Source organism: Pipistrellus kuhlii, unplaced genomic scaffold (genome assembly GCF_014108245.1).
Source record: "Pipistrellus kuhlii isolate mPipKuh1 unplaced genomic scaffold, mPipKuh1.p scaffold_m20_p_28, whole genome shotgun sequence".
Classification (NCBI taxonomy): Eukaryota; Metazoa; Chordata; class Mammalia; order Chiroptera; family Vespertilionidae; genus Pipistrellus; species Pipistrellus kuhlii.
The window spans coordinates 7,079,182-7,104,546 of NW_023425527.1; the positions used below are offsets into that span (position 1 = coordinate 7,079,182).

At 51.4% G+C, this 25,365-nt stretch overlaps 1 protein-coding gene across 12 annotated transcripts in view; it reads left to right on the plus strand.

Moving 5' to 3' along the window:
- KSR1 (kinase suppressor of ras 1) overlaps window positions 1-25,365 on the plus strand; it is a 144,487-nt gene that overhangs the window by 20,384 nt on the left and 98,738 nt on the right. The window contains exon 1 of one of the 12 annotated variants that reach the window (XM_036454273.2): window positions 16,209-16,360. The exons of the other annotated variants lie outside the window; for them this stretch is intronic. The gene's annotated coding sequence lies outside the window, so the exon portion shown is untranslated. Of the gene's footprint in view, window positions 1-16,208; window positions 16,361-25,365 lie in introns of those variants that run through there. 12 annotated transcript variants of the gene reach the window in all.

The following is a 25,365-nucleotide window of genomic DNA, read 5'->3' on the forward strand; positions in this document are numbered from 1 at the left end:
TATGGAGTTACCTCAAAGAATAAAAAAATGGAACTGCCTTATGACCCAGTGATCCCAGGTCTGGGAAAATATCCAAAGAAGCTTGAAACACTAATTCAAAAGACTCTATGCACCCCTGGAGTGAACATTTCTTGAATGCTCTCTGTCTGGGCTCTTGGATAGCTCTGAATACTGTACTCCACCCATCCTTCCAGCCGCCCTGGGAAGTTTGTGCGGTTCTCACCTCCGCTGCTTAGGAGGTAGCTGAGATCCAGAGAGGTGATGAGCTTCCCAGTGTCACAGAGATGGTGACGGAGCTGAGGTTCAGATTGGGGTGTGGCTGGTGACCGAGCCTTTGCAGTTTCTGAGTGACGGCACACTCCACCATGGAGACGTGCCAGATCTGGCGTCACAGAGTCAAGTGTAGCCAGTGGACCCCTCTCTGCCCTGTCACTTGACTCCCTCCCCATCACTCCCAGAATGCCATTGTCTCTCCTCTTGGCAGCCCCTCTGCCTACCACATTAATGCTTTGGGACAGTCTCCTGTTCTCTAAAAGGCTGACTAGAGCCCTTTAGCTCTAAAGGAAGGATTTCCTGTCTCTTTAAGGACAAAGACTGTACGTGACCTTTTTATAGAGAAGTTTCAGGGTCCAGTCCAGTGCTTGGCAAGTGGTAGGTGCTGAGTAATTAAGGAGGGTGTATTGTAATCAGTGCTAAGTTAACCTCTTGACATTTCTAGAGAAATAATGGGAGTCAGTGGAAAAGGCCGCCTGGCCGGCATGGCTTAGTGGTTAAGGGTCAACGTATGAACCAGGAGGTCACGGTTCGATTCTCCATCAGGGCACATGCCCAGATTGCAGGCTCAATCCACAGTGTGGGGTCTGCAGGAGGCAGAGAATCAATGATGATTCTTTTTCATCATTGGTGTTCTCTCTCTCTCTCTCTCTCTCTCTCTCTCCTCTCTTTCGGAAATCAATGAAAACACATTAAAAAAAAAATAAAAAAAGGAAAACTCCATCCAGCGCAGGAGCTGAGAGTATGGCCTCTGGGATCAGACAGCCTGGGTTTGAATCGTTCCTGGGTTGTTGACTGTTTCTGACCTTGGTCAAGTTGTTTTACTTTTCTGGCATCAATCTTATCATCTCTAAAGTGGGGATAAATATAGAACCTTCTGGTTAGGGCTGCTGTGAGGATTACATGAGTAGACATGCAAAGTTGGTGGACTAGACCAATGTGAGTTGTCTTTGTTTCTGCTGTTGTTACTGTCACGCACGGGGTTCAGTAGAGCTGGACTTGTAGGGAGACAGTGCGGCTTCCAGGTCTGGGTTCTCACCCTGTCTGTGGCTGAATGCCACCCCGAATGCCCCCAATCCCCTGACCCTCCTCCACCTGCGCCTCTTGGAGCTCTGTTGGTAGCTCCATGGTGGAGGGGGTGGTGGAGAGGGGCTTCTCTTCCCAGGAAGGTTGGATGCATTTGGAAGCTGGAAAGTCTTGGGCAGAGCCAGGCCTGAGTCCTAGCTCTGTCACTCTGTGACCCTGGGCCGTCAGCCCATTTCCTGATGTGGGAAATGAGACCGGCGATAGCTACTTCATGGGGTCATTTGTGGGATGAGAACCGGATCAATGCCATGAGATGCAGGGTGTCAGGCTCAGCAGATGTGTCTCCCTCACGCTGGAAGGCAAGGGCCACTCTTAAGCGAACACGCGTTCCCCAGAGCCTGTAGCCGTGAGGGAGGATGTGTGGATGGTTGGTTTCTCTTTCTAGCAGCAGCACCTGAAGCTGAGCTGACCTCTCTTCAACCACCTGCCTCTCTTTGCTCTTCCTTTTGTTTGTTCTGAGGCCAGTGCTGCCAGCTGAGGAAGGTGTCTCTCTCAGCACAGGTGACAGAGTCAGGCCACTGTGGGCCACGCTGGCCCTCCCCTGGCTTTCCCTGCTCAGACCCCACCCTCTTCCCCTCAAGCGCTTCCATGGGACATGACCCACAGATGCTCGGACAGGCTTCTTGTTAAAGGTGGTCACCCAGACCTCTGCTGGGAAATTTCTCCTGCTGGGTCCCCCAGGGGGGAGGGGTGGGTTTTGTTTGGAAGGAGGAAGGATGTGAACAGCAGGTGGAGAGAATCACAACCTTGGTTGGGTGTGAGGATCCCTGACTGCCGGGGGCACAGCTGAACCAATAGGCCTGGGTCGGTGGTTGGGGTAACTGCTGACACTGGTGACCTGTGCTGCTGGGGTCTGGGGGTCAGAGGACATTCTCTGCAGATGCTGGCCATGCTGGTGGGTCGGGAGATGGGTATCATCCTGGCCATCTGGCTGGTGTGTGTGTGTGTGTGTGTGTGTTGGGGGGTAGGGGAAAGTGAGTGTCCTGTAGAACGATCCAGAGCATGGGAGCCTCTTAGACTATGTGTGTGTGTGTGTGTGTGTGAGAGAGAGAGAGAGTTCCAAACATAAATAGGATCTCTGTGAAATTTAGGGGAAAATCTAATGATAAAGGGTTGTTTTACAAAATGTAAGTCAGGTCCTGTCAGCCCTCTGCTAGAACCCCCAGTCCCTCCCATCCCACTTGGTGTCAAGGCCTTGGTTTCTCTCCTCCCCATTGTCACCCTGCCCAGCCTCACAGCCTCCTTCCTGCTCTTAGAACACACCGGGCACATTCAGTGTCCCCACCCGGGAGCCTTTGCCCTTCTTGGGATGCTCTTCCCCCAGGTGCCCACAGGCCCCACTCCCACTCCCGAGTGAGTGAGGCCTTCTCCGACCACCACCGTGAAAAGGAGCCCTCCCCGCTGTCCTTTCCCCGCACCCCTGCCGGGGCCACACACAGCGTGGCTTGGCCTGTCGATTGCCGTCTCCCTCCACTACCGTGAAAGTTCGAGAAGGGCGGGGTTTCCATCTGTTTTATTCATCGATGCACCCTCAGCATCTAAATAGAGTAGACTTTCCAGGAGCATTCAAATGAATGAAAGAGAAAAGTAAATCATAAAGAAAGCTGTCAACGCCTAGTGCAGTTTGGCTGCCTGAGCCCAGTAAGACCCACTGAGTAATTTCCAAGTTTGGAAAACTGAAGTCATCATAAGGCCAATTAAGACTGCAGGAGATCTGGGCAAGAGCTCTCTGTTAGGTGTGTGTGTGTGTGTGTGTGTGTGTTCTTTTGTGTCTGTCAGGATAATACTGGGTATTCCCCAGACCTTGTGGTTAAGATTGTAATAACCCTGTGACGTCAGTTTACGAAACAAAACAGCCTTGGACTGAACCAGTTTATCAGTTCCTTAGCTATATTGCTGACTTTAGTTGCTGACTTTATTTACATCTTTTGACCTTTTTTGGGGGGGAGATGGGGTCAAATGTATCAGAGACATTGAATGTCTGATCAAAGTCCCGTAAATAGGCACTCAGTTTTGTTTAAAAATTGAAGTAGGGTTGTTTTTTTTTTTCCCCCTTTTCTTAAACTAGAAACTTTCTCTAGGGGTCTTCAACAGAGTTCTCCATGAGTTTTGTGTTAACATACTGCTGTGAATTTCCTCTTGGACCGCTGAGTCGGTAGGCTGGAGACCTGGTTCTGTATTCCTGGCTTTGTCACCTGGTGGCCTTGAGCCTCAGTTTCCTCATCTGGACTGGCTGATTTCCTCTGAGATCCCTTTCAGTTCTCTAATTCTGTCTCTCATGGGCCAGACTGACAGAGGTCATCGTTCAAGTTCACAGCACATTACGTGCCTTATTTTAGCCAATAAAGGCATATACACTTTGTGTGTAAGATACAACTCACATGCCGTTCACCCCACAATCACAAATCAGCCTCCCACCTGTCGGCCCGTGTGCTCGGGGCCTGTGGAGCCACCATCCTCCTGCTGGGCTCCTGGTTGGGTGTAACCAAGGCCACTAGCTTTATGCCATCCCATCCCAACTCTCCCACGTTGGGGGTTTAGCCTCCGTGTCCTGCCTGCATCAGATCTGTTGATTTTATCCCCATAGTTTGAGCCTAATAATGCCTTCAGACTTTGGGGTTGGTTGGGTTTAAATCTTGAGCCCTGGCATGCTAGTTGCGTGCTTTGCTCAAATTCCTATTTGACCTTCAGTTTTCTCGTCCAGCAAAGGGAGTCAGGAGTTTCTCTCCGAATCGCTCTGAGGGTTAAATGTGACAATGCATGAAAACTGCTTGGTAGAAAGCATAAGTATCGTTGATGGTGATGCTGCTGAAGAACTGCCGTGTAGGGGTATAGACTTTTCTCCAAAAGCTGATATGAGATCATGGAAGCGAGGGGAATCTGTAACCTATAAAACAGACTTTTGAATGCGGAAGATCTAGAATGAACTGTGTTAATGTCAGGTGGGATTCTAAGGGAAGCTGGGGAAAGCCAGCGTTCAGTTGGGTAGGCAGGTGCCTCAGGAACATGTCAGTTGGCCCTTCCGCCCTTCCTAGGATTGCAGGAGCAGGTCCCGCTGTAGAACACCGGCAGAGAGCAGGAAGGCCCCTCTCTCGGTCACTGAGGTCTATAGTGGGCGGGGCTCTTCCTTCTGGGCCGGTAGCTCAAAGGCAGGAGGAACCTGGTATCTGGGTTCCTAAGACACAAGTTTGGTAACCCGGGACTCTTCGGCCCACAGGCGAGCACTGGGGTTGGGGGTTAAGGATCAACTAGGACTTAAAAAGAATTTGGCCCCAAGGATGTTAATTGAAGCATGTTTTATACCGAGGAAGAATTGCAAATAATCTAAGTATCCAATTTCCTAAACCCGACAACCTTGGGTTATTGAATAAGGAAAATCGAAGCGCATTTACATCTATTGGCCCTTTAAAATAGCAAAAACTTGTCGAAACCGGTTTGGCTCTGGGAGAGCGTCTGTCTGCGGACTGAAAGGTCCCAGGTTCGATTCCGGTCAAGGGCATGTACATTGGTTGCCGGCACATCCCCAGTAGGGGGTGTGCAAGAGGCAGCTGGCCGATGTTGCTCTCTCATCGACGTTTCTAACTCTCTCCCTCTCCCTTCCTCTCTGTAAAAAAATTAATAAAAAATAATAAATCAATAAAAAATAAAATAAAATAGCAAAAACTTGCTGTGAGGAATTACTGCTTGAAAAAGTGTTCACCATATACCACGAACTGAAAAAGAGGTTGAATTATATGACCCCAATTAATTTTTAAAAGCGAAGTATGTGGAGAAAATGAGAAGGCATGCTGGCTGGTTTGGCTCAGTGAATAGAGCGTTGGCCTGTGGGCCGAAGAGTCCCGGGTTCAATTCTAGTCAAGGGCACATGCCCGGTTATAGGCCCAATCCCAGGTGGGCGGTATGTAGGAGGCAACTGACCCATGATTCTCTCTCATCATTGATGCTACTCTCTATCTCTCCTCTTCTTTCCTCTCTGAAATCAATAAAAAATATTTTTAAAAGAAGAAAATAAAAGAGAAGGCTATGCATATGTTTGTTAATGGTGGGTGGCGTAATAATTATTTTCTTCTTAGTGCTTTTTCTTTCCTTTCCCAATTTTCCTTCAGCAAGCATGCATTTCTCATGTATGAGGAAAAATCATGTTATAAATACAAAAATATCTTGGGTGGACTTTCATGTACTTTGAAATGTGAGGAGCATTTCTCATGTTTTATTTTATGCCCACTGTCAAGTTTTAACCACTGGGTTACCCAGACTTTGTCCATTTAATGCGAATATCTGTTCATATGATTGTGGCTGGAGTCTACAGTTCAAAAGATAGATTTAAAAAAAAAAAATGTGTGTGAACTAGGAGCTTTGGAATGATGAGGGATAAAAGGAAAACTCCCTGACGGGTTCTTAGAAGTGAAATTATGAGTTGTTAAAAATAATCTAAAAGCAGGAAAGAGAACATCTGATCCTATCAGCTCAGTTATGAGTGACGACAAAATAACAGATGCTTTTCCTCTGTGATGTTCCGTGCCCTTTCATTCTGATATCCTTGGACTGATCTTCTGTTCCAGGCAAAACTCTTGAAAAGGCTGAGATGCATCCAGAAGGCGAGGCCTGCTGCCCAGACCCCCTTCAGAGGTCAGCTTCCCACCCCGTAGCCATGAGTGATGGCTGCTGAGAGCTAATTGCTGAGTCCCTTCCCAGGAATTGCCTTCAGCTCAGGGGAGCTTCCCCTCCCAAGGTAACCCCCATCCAAAGACGGGGTACAGAGACTGGCCCCCAGCCTCCATTTGGAACAACTCTGAGGGGCCATCCCAGCTCCAGAGTTCCCCACGCGTCAGACGGAGGCCTCTGTTGCAAATGAGTCACAGCCCCGCTGCCCCCCTGCCCAGGCCTGCTTCCCTCACGGTGTTGGCTGCTCCTGCATGCAAAGCCCCATTTCAGATTTGCCTCTTGGGGAACGCTCCCGCAGACCCCTAATTTGACGGGGACTCAGAAAGTGTGATACTCCTGACCTCTGCAGTCTGGCGTCTCCTTGCCCGCTCGCACAGTTCAGAGCAAGTGGCTTAGATTCTTGGGGTCCTCAGTAAAAACGGAAGCCCGAAGACATTGGGGGGGGGTGTGGAGACTGGTAAACCTGCTCACCTCTCCACCGTCGCCTCCCCCCACGTCCACCTCCTGCGCCTGCTTCATTGTGGCTGTCCCCAGAGATTGTCACCTGATCACTGTGGACGGGCTGCCATCAGCAGCCTTAACCCCCAGGGCTTGTGGCTCTGGACCTGAAGGTGGGTGCTTGTGGATTCTGTGCCCAGAATCTTTGGGTAGCCCTGTGTGGGGGGCAGTCAAGCACTGGGCTTTACTACAACAAAGCTCTTAACATGCTGCCGAATCAAGTGGCCTTTTGTTGACAAGCAGACGGACAGTAGCTCCTTGGCATTTGGTTTTGGGCCAATCCTCATGCCCGCACCCCTCCGCCCTACCCCCTGGAATCTTAGCGCACAGCCACACTGAACTGACCTCCCCGCGGCCTTGCTGTCTCATGTTTTCCAGCCTGCTCTCCCTGGAATGCCTGGAATTCCCCCTTGTCTCCCAGGATGGCCCTCTCATCTGTTTCCTTTCTCTTTCCGGTCCTATCTCTCCCCGGCCCTGAGCATCTCATTTTTTGAGACTTCCCTTGTCTTAGTTCCTTTGTGGCCCCCTGCCCTAGGCATGCTGGGAACTTCTCTCCCGCCCTTTCCTCGCGGCATTGGCATGGCGCATGTTCTACCTGGGCCTCTGTGTCCAGACTTGCGCTTGCACACCTATCATGAGAGACATTCTGATCGTGTGTTTCCAACGTAGGTATTTCACTCCCCAAATTATACACGCGTACTGCTGTGCCAGGACAGCATGTCCGTTATAATGATACATCTACTGGAAATAAGCATTTGGAGGGGTGAGATAAGGAAAGTTCTGTGTTCTTCAGGCAGCCCCTGGGGCCCTCTGGACTGGAATTCTTAGATTGAGAATCCCTTGGAGATGAGGCGACTTTGCTTCCTGGAGGGAAGCTAGTCTTTGGGTGTGAGACGCATTTGCTGGGGAAGAGACGGGGCCGGGAGGCCTGGGCCTTCTGCTGGTCTTGGTCAGTCCCAGGGCTGGAGGCCCCTGTGCAGAGCCACGCCCCAGGAGGGTTCTGTCCTGTTTGCAAATTCCAGAGGGTGATGACAACAATACTCACACTTTCCATTTATTTGGTGAACATGTATTGTAGCACCTCACCTGTGCCAGACACGTGGCTCTTATTGGGGGTGCAGAAGGACATCGCCTCCGGGAGCTCTGCCCTCGGGGGAAGTTGTCGGTCCCTGTCCAGCATGACGGGGAGGCACCTGCGAGCATGGGTACCTGTGAGTGAGGGTGGGGGGCCCGGCAACTGCTTTTCAGGGGGAGGCGGTGCTCCATCGGAACCTTGAACCTTGCAGGTGGAAGAGCATGGAGGACACTCCAGGCAGAGCGCGGGCACCCTGGGGGCTGTCGCTGTTGATGGCAGCCGTGGGGGTACAGGGAGCGGTGCCTCTCAAAACATGTCTTATATTCTCAAGATCTTTGAAGGAGTCATTGTAACTGAGTTCCTCCCTGTGGGGTTTAGGGGTTTACTCCCCTTGTGGCCCCCCCCCCCCCCCGCCCCGCCATTGGCAGATGAGGGAGGCTTACTCACATCCAGGGAGGCTTAGGTAATTTCCCAAACGGGGCTGAGGAGAGCCCTTGGGCCTGCCCCTGCTGCAGGAGGGTGGCTCGGCCTTCCCAGCAAGGCGAGTGGGGCGAGGGTCGGCCGCTCCCTTGGGCCATTGCAGGGCTGGCTCTCGGCCAGTGGACGTGAATCCTCCTCACCCAGGCGGTCCCCTGGGCGTGGTGTCCACCTCCGGGTCACCAGAGCCCTCGGTCTGGAGCTGAACCACCCAGGGCAGCGTCGCGGATGGACCCTGGGCTCCTGATTTCCTTGGAACTCCCAGGGGAACACTCCCTCTTTGGACGAGGGGAGGGCGCAGGAAGTAACAGGCCTGACGGGCCCCTTCAGGTCAGTAGATTCAGAGGAAGCCCAGACTCCGCGGGAGGGAAGGAGGGAGGGAGGGAGCGCTCCTGTGGACGCGCTGAGCTGTGACTTGCTCGGGGGCTGGGGAATGGGCTTTGCGGCCGGACCAACCTCAGTTTGCCACTTACTCGCTCTGCAACCTGGGGCAAGCTGCTTGACTTCCTCCTCTGTAAAATGGGATAAAACAGACGAGGTCCAGGGCAGTGCCGCGAGGACTCAATGGGGAACCGTGTGCTAGGAGCTTGCCCAGGCCTGGTATGTATTAAACGGCAGCGAGCGCTCTCCAGATGTTTGCCGTCCTCATTACCTTCCGTGCTCCCAGTGGGGCGGTATTTGGTGAAAACACTGCAGGAACTCAGGTGTGTTAGCATTTTTTAACATGAAGGAAGAATTCACGTTTGGGTTGAGTCGTTTCTGGCCTCCGATCGATGAAGCAGGCGTGGTATAGGTTCCTACGGCAGGGGAAAACCTTCCAGTCCTCTTAAACACACCCCCCCCCCCGGCCCTGCGGTTTTATGGTTCTTCTGCACAGCCCTTAAGGATTTTCGTCAGCGTAAACCCCGGACAAGGGTGGTATTTTACAGCCGGGGTCTGGTTTGGCTCTCGGTGCCCACCCGCTGGCTCGCGTCTGGGATCTACGGCTGTGGAGCGGGTAGGTCTGGTGCTTGGCCACTGGCATGAAGACATGGGGGTAAGTGCTTGTCCCCCCCAGATGTGGTTATGCCTGCAAAGTGGACAGCGTGTGGAGCTCCTCCAGCCGTTTGGCTGGGTGGCAGTTTGTCAGGAAGATGCCTGTTGAGGACACAGGCGTGGCCCTGGAGTTGACAGTGCCTGGAGAGTCAGCGTGGGAGACGGGAACTGTGGAGCCTGCCTGTCTGATGGTGGTCTTTGTGCCCACAGGCTGGGGCAGCAGCCTAGGGGACACGGTGGGGGTAGGGGGGGGTCCGGAGGGTGGGGGTGGGGGTCCTGGAGGGACTAGGGAAGCTCCAGAGCTGGGCTCCAGCGTTGACTGTGTCTCCCAACCCCCACTCTGGGACCTGTGGGCCCCTCCCCCGATTCTCTGCCTCACCTGTGACTGAGGTGGGGTAGCGGCTACTGGAGGGTTTGGCCAGGCCAGGGAGGTAGCTGGTCCTTGGGTTTGAGCGGCGTGGGAGCCCTGGCTGAGATGTCAGGGGTCGTGTACACCGGCTGGCTCCCTGAGACTCAGCTTCCCTTCCTGTGTCTGCCGCTCCCTCTCTGTGTGACTGAGGACAGGACACTCCGATGCTCTGGGCCGCAGCTGCTTCAGCTGTGAAATGGGGAAACCGTTTGGCCCCGGGGTACTTTCCCGAACTGTGATGCTGCAACGCCCTGGAGAGTTGCCAGCGGTGTTTTTTTTTTGTTTGTTTTGTTTTTGTGTGTTTTATTTTTTCGGTGACAGGCAATTCACACAGGTGGTAAAAAAGTATTGAAAGGTTATAAAAGGATAGGCATTGAGTCAAAGTAAACCTACTTCTCACCCCACCCCACTGCTCCCCCCCTTTCCATTCTCAGAGGCCTCACTTGGAAGTTTTTTTTTTTTAGAGATTTTTCTGTGCAAATGCTTGTGTATAAAATGTTTGTTCAGTTTAAAGAATGGTAAACTGTGTACCCTCTACTCAGGCTGAGAAAGAAAACCCTCAGTGTGCGAGGTGGAAATCATTGCATTTAACTGTGTTCCTTGTCCCGTTTACTCAGGGGAGCATGCATTTATGCTCTTCTGCACTAAAAAAATATTGCAGTGTGGGAGTTTGGCTCACATCAGGATATATAGCACTGTCTTGTTCTTTTTAAAAAAAAAATATTTTATTGATTTTTTACAGAGAGGAAGGGATAGGAATAGACACGCAGGCATCTTCAAACTACGGCCTGCGGGCCACATGCGGCCCGCAGAGGAGTCTGATCCGGCCCGCCAGGTTTTTTGGGCAGTGAGCGCAGCCGAGGTGTTACAGTAGGAATTAGTAGTTCATATAGTCCGGCCCTCCAGCTCTCTGAGGGACCGTGATCTGGCCCCCACTTTAAAAAGTTTGAGGACGCCTGGGAGAGTTAGAAACATTGATGAGAGAGAAAATCGATCAGCTGCCTCCTGCACACTCCCTACTGGGTATGTGCCCACAACCAAGGTACATGCCCTTGACGGGAATCAAACCTGGGACTCTTGAGTCCGAAGGCCAATGCTCTATCCACTGAGCCAAACCACTTTCGGCTGTCTTGTTCTTTTTAATAGCTGCATACTATTTCCTCTCTATTGATGTATCACCATCTATTTTATTCACTTACCAGTCCCCCTCTGGGTGGATCTTAGTGTGTTTCCGTGTTGTCATTACCAACAATGCTGCAGTAATGGCTCCGGCTTTCAGGAACTGACGTTATTCAAAATGTGCTGTCAGAGGTCCTCTTCCATCAGTCTCCCTTCCAGAATAATGTGGAAACTCTCATAGCAGGGAAGCCCTGCATGGCCCTGGTCCACCAACCCATGACTGTCCCGTGCCTCCTCCTCGCACCTTCTGGGAACCAGCCTGTCTGATGCCTCTCTTTCCCCGACGCCCCCTGGGGCCGGGTCTCGGGGAGGGTGTGGAATCCCTGTGGGACGCGCTCGCTTGTGCCGGAGATGGAGAAGCGTGCCTACGGGAGCTCAGCTGCAGGCTTCACTGCAGGCAGAAAAGTTCCTTTTCTCTTGATTGTGCAATGTCCCTGCATGGGGCCTGGGTCCGCTCTTCTGCTTTTCTTGGTCTGCAGCTGGGAATGAGGCAGAGGGGGCTGGCTTGGGGGTTCAAGCCCTTCACCTGCCTCTTCCTCATTTCCTCTCTCTCCCTATTTCTTCTTTCTTTTCTCTTTCTTCATCCCCACACCTACCCCTTTGGACTAAAATTCCTGGGAAGCCGGCTGATTTACCCATCCACACGTGTGCAACAGTTTTGGCTGTTCTCCCCTGTCTCTCCCAGTTCTGCACGGGGACATTCCCAGCGTAGAAATAGTGCTGAGGTCAGAGGTCAGTGCATCGGGGGCCTCTTGTTTCTTCTTTATCCTGTTGAGAGGATCTGTTGCCTTTGCTCTTTACTTCCTCCTCCTGCAGGGCGTGTGGCTATGAAATGGGGAGGGCAGATGTGCCCAGGAGGAGGGCATGGAGGGTCAGCCATAGGGATGGAGGCCATTGGGTTTGGGGGCTGAGGGGCTGGGGGTTGGTTGGCAGGGTGGGTCCTCAGGGAGAAGAGGGGGTCCAGGCACCTCCTCAAAGTGACAGTGTTGCCTTGATTCGCCAACCTGAAGGGGGATGTCAAATAAAGTGGGTGCAGAGAGGCCACTTGGCCTGGGTCTGGAGGCATGCTATCTTTGTGGGTGTGTGTGTGTCTGTGTGCTCAGTCCCCTCCCTGGAAAGTACTAAAGTGCTGAGCAAGCGTGTGGACCTGAGAACCTGAGAATCAGGTCACCTTGGGCTCTCCAGGCTCCACATCTTATCAGCACATTGGAACCACCTTACAAAAATCACTTTCCAGCCAAAACCGGTTTGGCTCAGTGGATAGAGCGCCGGCCTGCGGACTGAAAGGTCCCAGATTCGATTCTGATCAAGGGCATGTACCCTGGTTGCGGGCACATCCCCAGTGGGAGGTGTGCAGGAGGCGGCTGATCAGTGTTTCTCTCTCATCGATGTTTCTAACTCTCTATCCCTCTCTCTTCCTCTCTGTAAAAAAATCAATAAAATATATATTAAAAAAACCCCACTTTCCTAAGTCTCAGTTTCCCTATCTGTAAAATGGGGCGACTGAAGCATTGCATGAGATCGCCCTTATAACGTGTCAAACACATAGTAAATGCTGCATACATGTTAGCAGTCAGTAATATCTTTTAGGTGGTTTTCAAACATTCAAGGCAGAGCAAGGCTCCTTTCCTGCCCTAGAGAAATCTCGTGTGGAAAGCCAGGATATGAAGGAGTTGAAAGGGAAGCAGCACTGGTGGGAGTGGGGGTTGTGGGTGGCCTGGGTGTGGGAGAAGGTGGGTGGCAGAGGCCTAGGGGTCTTCCTGCTGGGTCCCTAGGTCTCTGGTCCAGGGAGCAGTTTGCAACTCTGAGACACAGTCGAATTGTGCGAATTGGTACTTATTGAAACTGAAAGTGTATGTTCCTTAGGAGTCAGTGGTCCAACACCTGGGAATCTGACTCCTATAGAAACCATCGCCTATATACATACAAGTGTATGCACAGGCTGTTTATTGTAGCGTTGTGTATAGAAATAAGCAAGAGGTGTTCACCGGGAAGAGAAAGATTGAACCAGTTGTGAAATATTATGTGACTGCAAAATGGACAGGGTAGATCTGTGGGCCATCTTGGAGAGGTTTGTATGCTAGATGAAGGGTAAAAAAATCAGATGCAGAGCGAGTGATATATACAGTGTATTCCTGTTTTGTAAAGCGTATGTGTATGTGTATGTGTCCATACCTCCCTGTATAGACACAGACGCACAGAATACTCCATCCCTTACTAGTACAGAAACCAGTCCGCAAGGTACTGACTGAGCCACTAAACGGGACCTGATTTTGGCGGGGGTGGGGGGGGGTGGGGGGTGGAAGGGAAGCTGGCATCTCATACTTCATGTTGTTCTTTCCTGCCCCCAAAAGATGAGCACTTTGGGTAATTTTGCTTTCTAGTTGGTGTTTTCCTCCAAATTAAAAAAGAAGGGCGTCATTGTAGAGGTAAGAAAACAGCTCCCCGGTGTGGGGGTGGGGGTGCCCAGGGCCCCGCCAACCTGTGCAGGAGCCGGCTGTGCAGCTGTGCGTGCCGCTCTGTGTTATTAAAGCCAGCCTGATGAGCGGAGGGAGGCCCCTGCTCCGCCTTGTCCCCCCCCCCCCCCCCCCCCCCCCCCGGCGGGCCTGCTCTGTGGGCTGCGTTCCTGATACACGCTGCTCGCCATCTGTCGAGGAAGCAGTTGTTCGGCCGTGAGCGGTGCCTCCCCCCCCCCCCCCCCCCATGTCTGATTGCACAGGCCACCCTTCCCTCCACAGACACAGACCTCCCTCGGGCTATGGGATGACCCTTTAATTATTCACAAGGGTCGGCCACCTGATGAATCTCTTTCTCGCCGGAGACAGACGGCATTGGCAAGCAGATTCGCTGCACGGGGGAAGGAGAGACCAGACGAGGAGGGGGTGTGCACCAGTGGAGTGGGTGGCCTTCAAACAAGTTCATGGAGCACCTAGGAAGGTCATTTTAAGCACGAATCATCTGAGGCTGTGGTTCCCGGGAGGACTGAACTCCAGACGCACGCTGGCAGGCTTTTCTCTCCTGTCTGCCTGGGGAGGGCGGGTCTGCTTAGCTCACCTCTGCATTGGCCTTGAAATCTGTTCAGAGCGACGCCTGCTTGTTCCTGTCTCTGGCTTATTCCTCTAGGAACTGCCACTGGCAGCCACCGGCTCTTCAGAGTCACCAGACCTGAACGCAGCCTCTGACCCATCACTAGCCACTTTACTTTCCTTGGGCTGAGTTTCTAATACTCCTAAGTCAGTGGGTCAGACGAGGCCAGTTGTGTGGTCTTACTTAGTTCTAGAACAGTCTGTGATGATACGCCCATTTGTGCTGTGTGGAGAGAGGGAATCACGAACTAGACAAAAGCCCAGGAGGTGCATGCCTTAGTGCTTGTTGCCCAGAGGACCTGGGTGTGCCTCCGAATCTGTCGTCTGCGTTGGGACTGGCCTGGAGTCCGGCCGCAGGAGGTGGGACACCTTTGAGCCTGGGTTCTCCAACTGTAACGTGGGACTAACAGTAGCTGCCTCGCAGGTGGATTTGTGGAAATTTAGTTAACTTCCTGGGATAGTATTATTGTAGGCGCTCATTAAGTGGTATTATATACTCTGTACTTGGCATTTTCAACCCTGCTTTTTGCCTTAGCTGGGAAATATACTCCATGTAGGAAGGGAAATGAGCATCATCTCGCTTTATAGATGTCACTTCATAGAAACCATTGGCCTTGGGACTTATTGACTTTTTTGAAAGCAAGTGTGTTCCTTCATCATTCTGCTTGTGGTCAGCGTTCATGGAGCACTCACTGTGTGGGATGTGTGTGCCAACTCGAATTTCCTGAATCCCTATGAAGTAACAGGAACCCTTGTCCCCCTTTTATAAATTAAGAAATCGAGGCTCTGGGAAGTTACGGGACGTGTCCAAGGTCACACGGTCAGTAAATGGTGAGGCTGGGAGGAGCTGCTGCTTTCAGGCCTTAGGGTCCTCGTCCTTCACCCTTCCATGTGCTTTCCAGAATGCAGGTGGGCATTAGGGGACCAAGAGGACCCCGTGGACAGTCAGACAGGAAGTCATGCCCGTGAAGTCCTCAGTGTGCTCTGTTTTCTAAGTCTCGGACCTCACCCGTGAGCTCCACGCAGACCCTTGGGCTCGTCAGACCCTGCGAGGTGGTGGAGCCCCGTGGCCCACATGGGCCGGATGATTCAGTGTTCTGTCTTGTTTACTGCAAGTGACCTTGAATTCCCTAAAACCCAGGGAAATGTGTTCTTAATTTGCTTTGTGAACAATGCTGATCACCCCCTCCCCCTCCTCTAACTCAGACTTAAATAACTCTCCCTTCTGCGTTGTCATGTGCTTGAAAAGAAGCATCATAAAACATCCCAGCCCTAAACTCTCCGTAATTACGGGGTACAGCGGAGAGGGAGGGGCACCGAATAGGAAATAATGGCACCGGCGGAGCGCTCTAAGTGGCACTGGTTATATTCAGTAGCAGGGTTGAAGACCATGCCTATTGCTGGGAAATAAAAAAAAAAAAAGCAAAGCAGACCTTGCTTCAGCCAAGAGGTTTGGCTGTTGGGTTTATCCCCTCTAATTTGGGCACCTGAGGTTCCCGTTCCGCGGTGAGGTTGGCTGGGTTCTCACCGCCTCTTCCTCTGCCTGGCCTGCCTGGCCTGCCTGGCCAGGGAGAATCTTGGGGGGCCCTCCCTCCCCTCCCGAGGTGGTTTGGCTTCAGGACAGCTGCCGCCAGCGTTGGCCTTTGATGTCTGCCAGGGGTTGGAGCAGAGGCCTGTGAACTGGAAACAGCAGGGGAAAAAGTACAAAGAGCTTCCCGGAACAGGAGAGGCATGCTTTTTAAGGCGCTTTTTAAAAAGATTTGAACTCTGAGAGTGACCTTGCTGTGGGGTTTCGTGTGGGGAGCCGCCGGAGAGGGCGATTTCTGGGGAGGTGGTGGGGACACACGTGGGATGAGAAATGGAGGAAGTGCATCTGGCCTGGCAGGTGAGCTTGTGGGCCCGCGGAAGGGAAGAGGGAAAGGCGACAGCAGGTGGCAGTAACCGGGAGCTCATCCCCGAGCAGGCCGAGTAGAATGCACCTAATTCCAGATGTGGAAGCAGGGAAAGGGGTGGGTTTCACCTGCCAGGGGTCACAGGCCCGCTCCAGGGCCTTCACGGACCCCGGGAATGGGGTCCCTGCCTTGCCCCCCGGCCGGCCTGCCGACTCTACAGGGTTAATGTTTTCCTTAGGGGACCCATAGTTCGGATTCCAGAGACGTGAACGAACAGATCTTTTAATTTACATCGAAAAGCAATAAAGAGCAGGAAGGAGACGTCTGGCATGTGTGCCATTTAAATAAAAACCAACCAGATAAAAAAAATCCAGATGGAGCGGTCTCCCAGTCGGGCAGGCAGCCCTCTCCGAGTCTTACGGTGTGCTCCATACGAGAGGCTCCTTCTCTGAGAACCCCCGTGGGCAGCGCCCCTTCCGAGTCCTCCAGGAAGCTGGCTGGACCCTGGCCGCTGAGTCAGTGCGGCCTGCTGGGTGGCTCCCGCGCCGGGGAGGCGGCCCTGGCAGTGTCTGCGGGCCCAGCCCCAAGAGCAGGTGCCCCAGGTAAGACTGCTCTCCGCCCCGGCCTGCCGGAGAGACAGAGGGAAGAGGCTTCGAGCCAGCACGGGTCCGAGGTAGGGCAGCTGGTAAATGGGGTGGCGGGGCGGGGAGCCAGGGGGGGGGGCTTCCTTCGGGCGGAGGCCTCAGGTGTTCATAGCGAGTTCTGTTTTGAGCCAGAACCTGGCCGGGGCTGCTTTTCTGGCTGTTTCCTTTATCTGCTGGGCAGGGGAAAAACGCTGGGAAAGTTGAGCTCGGTTTTGGAGACTGTGTTTCTTCTTCTAAGGCAGAAGCTTGTAGGCTTTGGAGACGAAGGTGCGCCTTAGAGGTCGAGGGGTGTGTATCCAGGAGCCGCTCCCCCTCCCCCCAGGTCTCTCAGTCCCAGGGCCTTGTCCAGTGTCTTGGTTGGTAGAAGAGCAGTTTATATGTGGTTAGTGATTAAAGGTTAACGATCAAGACTTTGTGTGACGGTGCTTGCCTAGGTCTGTGCCTCTGTGTGTTTCTCTAACCTTTGAAGGGACCAAGGGACCCCTCCCCGAGGGGGCGAGGCGTGGCATGCAGCCCGGACCAGGCGTTGGAGGGTGTGGGCCTGGGGGTGTCTGCCGGATGAGGACGTAGGCCCAGTTCTTTGGTCTCTCTCCCTGGGGTGCAGCCCCCTCACCTGCCCCACGGGTGGAAACGGGGAACGAGAAGGAGGCGTGACGATCATTTCCAATTCCCCTTCCAGCTCTGAAAGGCTGTGAGCGATGTTGTCCAGAAAGACCGTCTCCACCAGGTGACACGTGACTGCCAAGCGGGTATGTTAATCGCTGTGATTTCATCAAAGCAGGGCCGGCTCTCACAGAGGGCTCATTGCTCCGTCGATCATGCAATCCCTGCGGAATCTGAGCGGATGGCGGTCTACAGTTTCTCTACTCAGACACAGACATTCTCTTCAAAGTCTAGAACTTTTTTTTTTTTTTAAAGGTGGGCTCCTATTATGGTTGGCTGATACATTTTTTTAAAGGTGGGCTCCATTATGGTTGGCTGATACATTTTGTTTCCCAGTATTGCCCCTGAGAGCCCAGGAGGAAGTTTGGAAAATGCATCCTTCTTGGGATGGGATAACATTGCCTGTACGCCTCATGTATGGCTGGGTCTTATGTGGGCCAGATAGTAAGTGTTTCTGGAACCTTCTGGGCTCTGCCCACTGCCCCGTGAGGAGCCCCAGGCGCTGGTTTGTTGGGACCTCACGGGCCAGTGGTCAGGCCCAGGGCTGTGTTGTATGTTTGCCTGAGGGGATGCCTCCTCTCCAACCACCTCCATATGGCAGCCACGATGCTGCTTTTGTTTGTCTCCAATTATGTGTAATAACGTGGGGGGAGAAGGATGCATAGAAGAGATACTTACAATTAATGAAATCCCAATGTCTCCTAAAATTAGAAACCCTAAGATTCATGAGTTGAATAATAATAATAAAAAAAAACCCTGATACTTTGCTGCCTTCTTTCTCTGTTTCCTTCAGCCCTGGTGACTGCTTCTGCCTGATTTTAAGTCAGCCCAATCTGCCGTAGCCACATTTCTTGGTCCTCTTTCCTCACTTCCCTGGACAGGGGGAGGCCCTGGCATGGCATGGGTGTCGCCCAGCTGGGCCTTTGGCTGAAAGGAATTGAGAGTCAAAATCTGGGTGGGGACCTCCTGGGTGCCAGGGTAACCAGCCGTCGGGGCCCGAGGACGCCAGGTTAATGATTAAACCCTTCATGCCATTTTAGATGAGTCACTGGCCTTTGGGACTCTCAACTCCCAGACTTGGGTGCCTTTCACTTCTGCTCGTCCTTCGGACACAGTGAAGTTGGACAGCGTCTTAGATACCAAAGGGCTGGCAGCACGAAGGCCGGGGACGTAGCTGACAGTGGGGCTAGAGAATTTGCATGCAGCTACAGCCATGCCTGTCATCTTCTCCAAGGGAGGGCTTAGGCCTGCTCTGAAATTCAGCTTTTGTCTTAGGTAGTTTTAAAAGCCCATGTTTGTGTTTCATTTTCATATAAACAGGAAGCATGGGATCCCAATTGGTCTGGTACTTTCGAGGGAGGGGGGGCAGCAATAAGTGGTCTCTTCCTCCTTCCCGTAAAGTCTGCAGAAGAGCAGATACTGATTCGGCCTTGAGCTCTTTCAGCTGTGACTTTGTTTGTGTGTGGGGACAGCGGACATTCATCTGGGACTTGATGTGTGCCTCATTGGTAATCCCACCCACCCCGTAACATCTCCATGAGGAAGAAGGACCGTCAGCCCCCTGCCAAGTCGCTGAAGGGAGCAGGGGTGAGGGTGGTCGGCTCTGGCTGGTGGGGATTTGTCCTCTTACTACCTCCGTGCACCAATCCCAGTGTCTCCACTTTTCAGTATTGCTGTCCTTTCCTGAAAACGCTGCTAAGGATAAAGTGCTGGGTGGGCACCCAGGACGATTTTAGGCCATGCCCCGATTTGGCATCAATCACCTTAAATTCCCTAACGAAGAAGCCATGTTCCCACAGCCCCCTCCCAGTCCTTCCGTGGCCTCGAGGAGGGGGTCTGCATGACACAACCCTTTTAAAAAGCAAGGAGCAGGGTCAGGAGGCAAGAGGCCTTGGCACCCCAGGCTCCCACAGGCAGCAGGGACCACTGGATTTAATGACATTTTGCTCCAATTATGCTTGTTTTTAGAGAAAGCATCTTTGTCTGGCACATATCATGGTGTCCTCTTCATGGCAATGATATTAAGTTAATTTTTTAAAAAAGTGAATAGATTTAAGAAAAAAACCCCAAAACCTCTCTATATAAAAGGCTAATATGCTAAGTGTCCGGCCAGGTAATGACATCATGTAGCAACACCCAGCTTCCTTTCCCTAACGACTAGCCTCCTTGGAGTTTCTCCAGCCCAGGAACATGACTTGCTTTATAACCAGGTGCAAACATTTCACACTTTAACCAAATGTTTGTGAAGCTTTTTTCTGTGCCTCATCTCATTTGATCCTCACAGAAGTTCTGGAGTAGATAGATAGGAGACTTGGTGGAATCCTATTTTCTTTTCATCAGCTGGAAAACAGATATTTAGAAAGCTTAGAAACTTGACCCTACAGAAAAGAAATAAGAAATGGTGGACCTTGAAAATGACTTCAGGTTTTCTCACTGCACAGAATATAGTAAAACAACTGCAGCAGTTAAATATTTTACCCTTTGTTCTCCCTGCCTGATCTACAATAATAGTTTGCTTCGTGTTGATATTTACTGTTGTGTTGTTGACCATTACCTGAAAGAGAAGTTGGGGTGCTTCACTGGGCTGGAAAAAGCTTAGCTAAATCAGAAAGCAGGCCTAACTAAGCAAGTTTATTCTATATCTATAAAAGGCTAAGTCGACTTGAGCATGCATGATACCTATAAAGCTCTCGCTGGTCCCCATTGCACGTGTGTGTGTTTTGATCTGTCATTGTCCATTGTGAATTTGGTTGACACTTCTATTATAGAGAGAGGGCGAATAGCAATATTAAAATATTTCTTCTAATTCATTTCCTTTCAATGTGCATGAATTTGTGCACTGGGCCACCTGTATTAAATAATAGTACTGGTGGCACATGCCCAAAGTGAACAGCCCCGTTTGAGAACTGCCTGCCACACGGAAGCTCCGCAGTGACCAAGAGGGAAACACATCTTTCTGGAAAGTCTGGCAGTGTTGGCGCCTGCAGATACACACAAGGCTGTCAGGGCAGCAGTTTCTTTCCGGTACGGGAGGCAGGTTTGTACAGGTTTTGCTGCAAAGACAGGGAGTGTGCATACGTGTGAGTGTGCATGTGCATGGGCTGTTTTCCCTTCAGCAGAACTTATCTGCGGGGACACCACCGTGGATGCTGGAAACCACGGGTAGTGCCAAACCCTACGTATCAGATTTTGTCCTTTGTATGCATACCAAAATGATATGACATTTATTTAATTGATAAGTTAGGCACAGAAAGAGGTTAGAATAACATAATAAAATAGAACCATTTTAATATACAGGGTGGGGCAAAAGTAGGTTTACTTTTGTTGTAAGTATGTGAAACACAGAGTTTTTATTCTTGCTTTAGTACTTATAATTATTGTGTTATTTTTATATGAACAACTGTAAGCCTACTTTTGCCCCACCTTGTACTATAATAAAAGCTATGTGAATGTGGTCCCTTCTTTTCTTAAAAAAAAAAAAAACTTATTGTGCATATTGACCCTTCCGGTGATGATGTGAGATGATGCCATGTCTGTGTGATGAGGTGAAGTATTTAGCGGGACAGTTAGAGATTTCTTCATGCTCTTCAGACAGTGCGCAATTGAAAATTGACAAATTATTTATTTCTGGAATTTTTCATTTAACATTTCTGGACCGAGGTTGGCTGTGGGTAACTGAAATCATAGATAAGGGAGGACTACTACAGTAGCACTTTGCCCTACGGATGCCTGCCGCTACTTACCGCTAATTCAGTGTGACAGTTCTGTTTAGGTCATTTTAACCACAGACAAGTGGCCTAGGAGTTTTCAAGGGAAAAGCCTGATTGGACAGACCCCTTTTTAAAACTGTGTCAGATGTCCTGCTTTCCAGATGGTCCAGTGGTTCTCAAACTTTAGTTGTTCCCTGAGACACCTTGGGACAAAGGCTCAGGACCTGCTCTGCCCTACCTAGGTGGGGGGCCTCTGTGTACCCCCCATGGTCCCACTATAGACCAGTGCCTGAACTCATGGTCTAGGTCACTGGCCCCAGAGTTGCTGCAGAGCCATTGAAGATTCTGGGCTCTGGACCCCACCCCCAGAGACTCCCAGCCGGAATCGGGGGTGGGGTTGTCATTGGGATTTTAAAATGCTCCTCAGGTACAGCTGTTGTGAGGGCTGGTGGAGCCCCCCCCTGGCCTTGACAGAGACTTTGGAGAAACTCAATCCACACCTGGGAATGCTCACCACGAAGAAGCAGAGGGACTCATGAGGAGTTAAAGAAGTCAGTGTGGGAAATGGAAGACATCTGTAATAGTCAACAATAAAAACAAACAATCAAAAAAACATAATTGCTAACACCCCCCTCCCAAAAAAGAAAGAAAGAAAGAAAGAAAAAAAAAGAGCCTAGTGTGGCTGCAGAGGAAACCCGCAGATCGGAGTTCAGGTTGTAGAGGACTTCTGTGAAAAAATGAGGTCAGAGGCAAATGAGCCAGGGGGAGCGGGAGAGTGGCACCAACTGTTAGAACTGGGTCAAGAGGGCTAACAGCTTAAAAAAAAAAAAAAAAAAAAAAAAAAGCTAAGGGCATCAGGAGGGCTCTTGAGAATCTGTTCAGAGCTGGAGGAACAGGGGTGATAAACATGACTTCTGGCTAGGCCGTGTGTCGGGAGCCCTGGCAGGAGGAGGGAAGCAGGTGGCAGCTCACCCAGCCTCTCTAGGGTCCTGAGCAGCAAAGGGAACCCCAACCAGGAGCAAGATAACTGGGTCAGAGATCAGAGAGCACCCACTGCTTTAAATGAGGCTCCCCCACCTCACCCACAGGCCTGACTTCCCTGGGGATCAGGGAGTCAGGTGGTTGCATTGTGGCTGTCAGTTTGAGGTGCTACAAAGGGAGAGGCAGGTTTGATCTGATTGGATGGTGGGCGTGGCTGGTGGGCATGGCTTGTGGGTATAGTGGGGTGATGGTTAATTTACATATTACTCTTGGAGGGACTTCTTGGAGGAAGAGGGCAAAGGGGGCTGCCCTCTGATCTCCAATCCTGCAGGGCTGGCACAGCCCCTTCATGTGTTAACTCTGCATCCTCGGCACAGCTTTACCAGGACGTGGGTGGCCCTCTGGGAGGAAAAATGCTGGCCAGAGGGTGTGCAAATCCTACCTAGTAGAAGAGTAATATGCAAAATAACCATCACCTCGCCACACCACTAGCCACACCCACCAGCCACACCCATCATCCAATCAGAGCAAGTATGCAAATTGACCCCAACCAAGATGGTTGCAGCCACAGAGAGCAGTTGAGAGGCTTGAGTTTCCCACTGGGATCAGACCTAAACGGGCAGTCGGACATCCCTCGAGGGGTCCCAGATTGGAGAGGGTGCAGGCTGGGCTGAGGGACACCACCACCCCCACCCCCTCGTGCACAAATTTCATGCACCGAGAGTCTACCGTGTTTCCCTGAAAATAAGACATCCTCCGAAAATAAGATCTACTTACAGGTTTCCTTCTGAGTGAAATATAAGGCATTCCCCTGAAAATAAGGCCCCCCCGCCCCCCCAGGCTAAACATGAGAGATTTGGTTCACTGATTCTGAAAGAAATGGAGTCACAAGAAATTCACCAGGAATTCAGGAATTGGATTGTTATGATGATGTTCCAGAAGATGATGACATGATTGTCATTGAATAAATGAGTAAATTCTTGATACTGTAGGATTCACAGTTTGTCTGGTTTGTGTTGACAACTACCGTACTACCGTACCATATACAGGTAATAAATTTCCTTTATTTTCATTTAACAATAAATGTGTACCGTATTCTTCTTCATGGAAAAATAAGACATCCCCTGAAAATAAGACCTAGCGCATCTTTGGGAGCAAAAATTAACATAAGACACTGCCTTATTTTGGGGGAAACAGGGTAGTAATGTAATAATAGTTGGCATATTTTTGAGCCCTTCCTCTGTGCTAGGCATCGTGCTAAGATTACACTTGTGTGAGCCCCACGGTGAAGAACCCAGACCCCAGGCTGTGCAGGCTTTGATGATAATTGCTGACGTTTATTGAGCCCTTTCCCATCATGGCAAGCTTCTCTTGCACAGTATCTCATTCAATCCTCATGGCAACGCCACAGGCACCATTTAGGCTTGTTCTGATTGCGTTAGAGTCAGGACACTGCCCAAGCCTATAAATTAAGTCATTATCATCAGGCATTATTGTGATTTTCATCACAGCAATCACCGAGCACTTTCTCCTCGCCAGGCACTTATCAGCACTTTGCATGCCTTTGTCATTAATTTTCATAATAACAGTGGAGATGTGGGGATTACTCTCCCTTTATTTTCGAAGTAGAGGAATTGAGGATCTGGAGGGCAGATTTCATGTAAATTACTCAAAGGTGTCCCTGGGGCGGGCCAGGCCAGGGAGCCGGATTTGGTGGAGGCGGTGTGGGCTGGATTCCTGCCACCATGCTCGCCTCCTGGACTGGTGCCTGCAGGGCTCAGACCGCAGAGCTACAGCTGAGGGTCCTGAAGGTAAGCCAGACCAAGGAGCTTGTCAAAGCCACAGGGCGAGGAAACGGCAGAGCTGGGGCTTCATGCCCGCTCCGCTGAGCCTGGAGTGCTGCTCCTAACCAGCACTGAGGGGGAACCGCGCACTCACTGAGCCTTCCAGTGTCGGCTGGACATCCCTGGGGCTGGCCCTGGAAGTGGTCCCATGAGACAAGGTGCTGTCAGGGCCGGGGATCCAGGTAAGGCATCTTTAAAAAATGTAGCGTCTTAAAACCTGACCTTTTCTTCCCTACCTTCCCTTCCTTTCCTTTTGCTAATTTAAAATCCGGTCCATCGTCTCCTCCATCCCCCTCAGCCCTGGGTGAGAAGGCCCTGACTGTCCTGGGGGCCGGGGTGTGGATGCTGGGGAGGGTGCAGCCGGCCTCGGCCCTCCACGGCCTCACAGACGGGCATTGTAGCTGGTGGGTGACCACGTCCCTGGACTGGAGCCTTTCTCCGGGCAGACGCTCGTTTGTCCTCTTGTTGTGCTTGCCTACACTCGAGCCTCAGCACATTCTACCTCGACCATCTGGCAGAATCATGACACAGATGTTGTTTGACTTTAGGCGTCGGGGGCCGGAGAGCAATGGCAGGAATTCTGCAGCGGCCTCCCAGCCTTGGACTCCCGTCGGGGGTGGTGGTAGGGGGGGCAGGGATGACCTTGGGCCCAGTGAGTGGCTCTGCTGGTCTCTCAGGAAGGGATCTAAGCTGTTCCCACGTCGTCTCCCAGACAACGAGGCCAGTGCAGGGAGTGGTGGTAACACAGCGAGTCTCTACTACTCGTAGGCTACGTCACTGCAGGCCCCGAGCTGAGAACTTCATGAGCATTTGCTGGTTTAATCTTCACAGCGACCCACTGAGGTGGGTGCGGTGATTATTTCTGTCTTGCAGGTGAGAAAGCTGTCTCTTAAAGGTAGAATAACATGTAGAATATCTTGAGGGAGGATGCTGCTGTTACTTTCTCTTCAAGAGAGGTTATGCTTCTTGTAAGTCTAAAGCAGAGGTTCTCACTGGGGGCTGTTTTGCCTTCCAGGGGACATTTTTGACCATCACCGTTTGGGGAGGTCTTCCCTTACAGTCATTTTGTGACCAGAGAGCACCGGCCATGTTGTGGGTAGAGGCCAGGGATGCTGCTAAGCATCCGACGATGCACAGGACAACCCCCCTCCCCCCCAACAAAGAATTATCCCTCCCATAGTCAGTACTCAGGGGTTGAAAAACTCTGATCTAAAGGGAATAAGAAACAATACTGGACTTAGATATTACAAACCCTGCTTGTGGCCATTGTGCAGTTCATCATGTATTTCTGGTTCTCCCACTGAGCACATGGTGGGATTGTACCTTTTGGCCTTCCTTGTGTTAGGGGGTCATGTGACCCGTGTTGGCCAATGAACAGTGAGTAGGAAGTAGCATGACACTTGGAGGTGGAAAACTCTGGGCGGGGAACCTTTTTTCTGCCAAGGGCCATTTGGGTATTTATAACATCATTTGGAGGACCTTACAAACTTATCTCCTTAAACAATCAGCCTGCTGTGTTTGGTCAGACATTTAATCAACTCACCCCTAGTGCCAAGGCAGGGCCAGACCCGATGATTTCTCCAGCCTTATATGTTCCCCACCCCCGCTCTAAGACCCCAGGGGCAATTTGCCACATTCCTTTCCCCTCACTGTGATGTCCTCCTTGCCCCCCATCAGTGCTCCCAGAGGCTAGAGGGGGCCTGGCTGCTGTGAGGGGGCCCAGGTGGAGCTCCTGGTGTGTGAACCACTGAGATTTCACTTGCTTGTGGCGGTGGCATAGCCCCTCTGATGCTGATGGATGTATTCTAACCAGAACAAACAGGAGAAGCTAGGGTTTGGGTTAGGCAG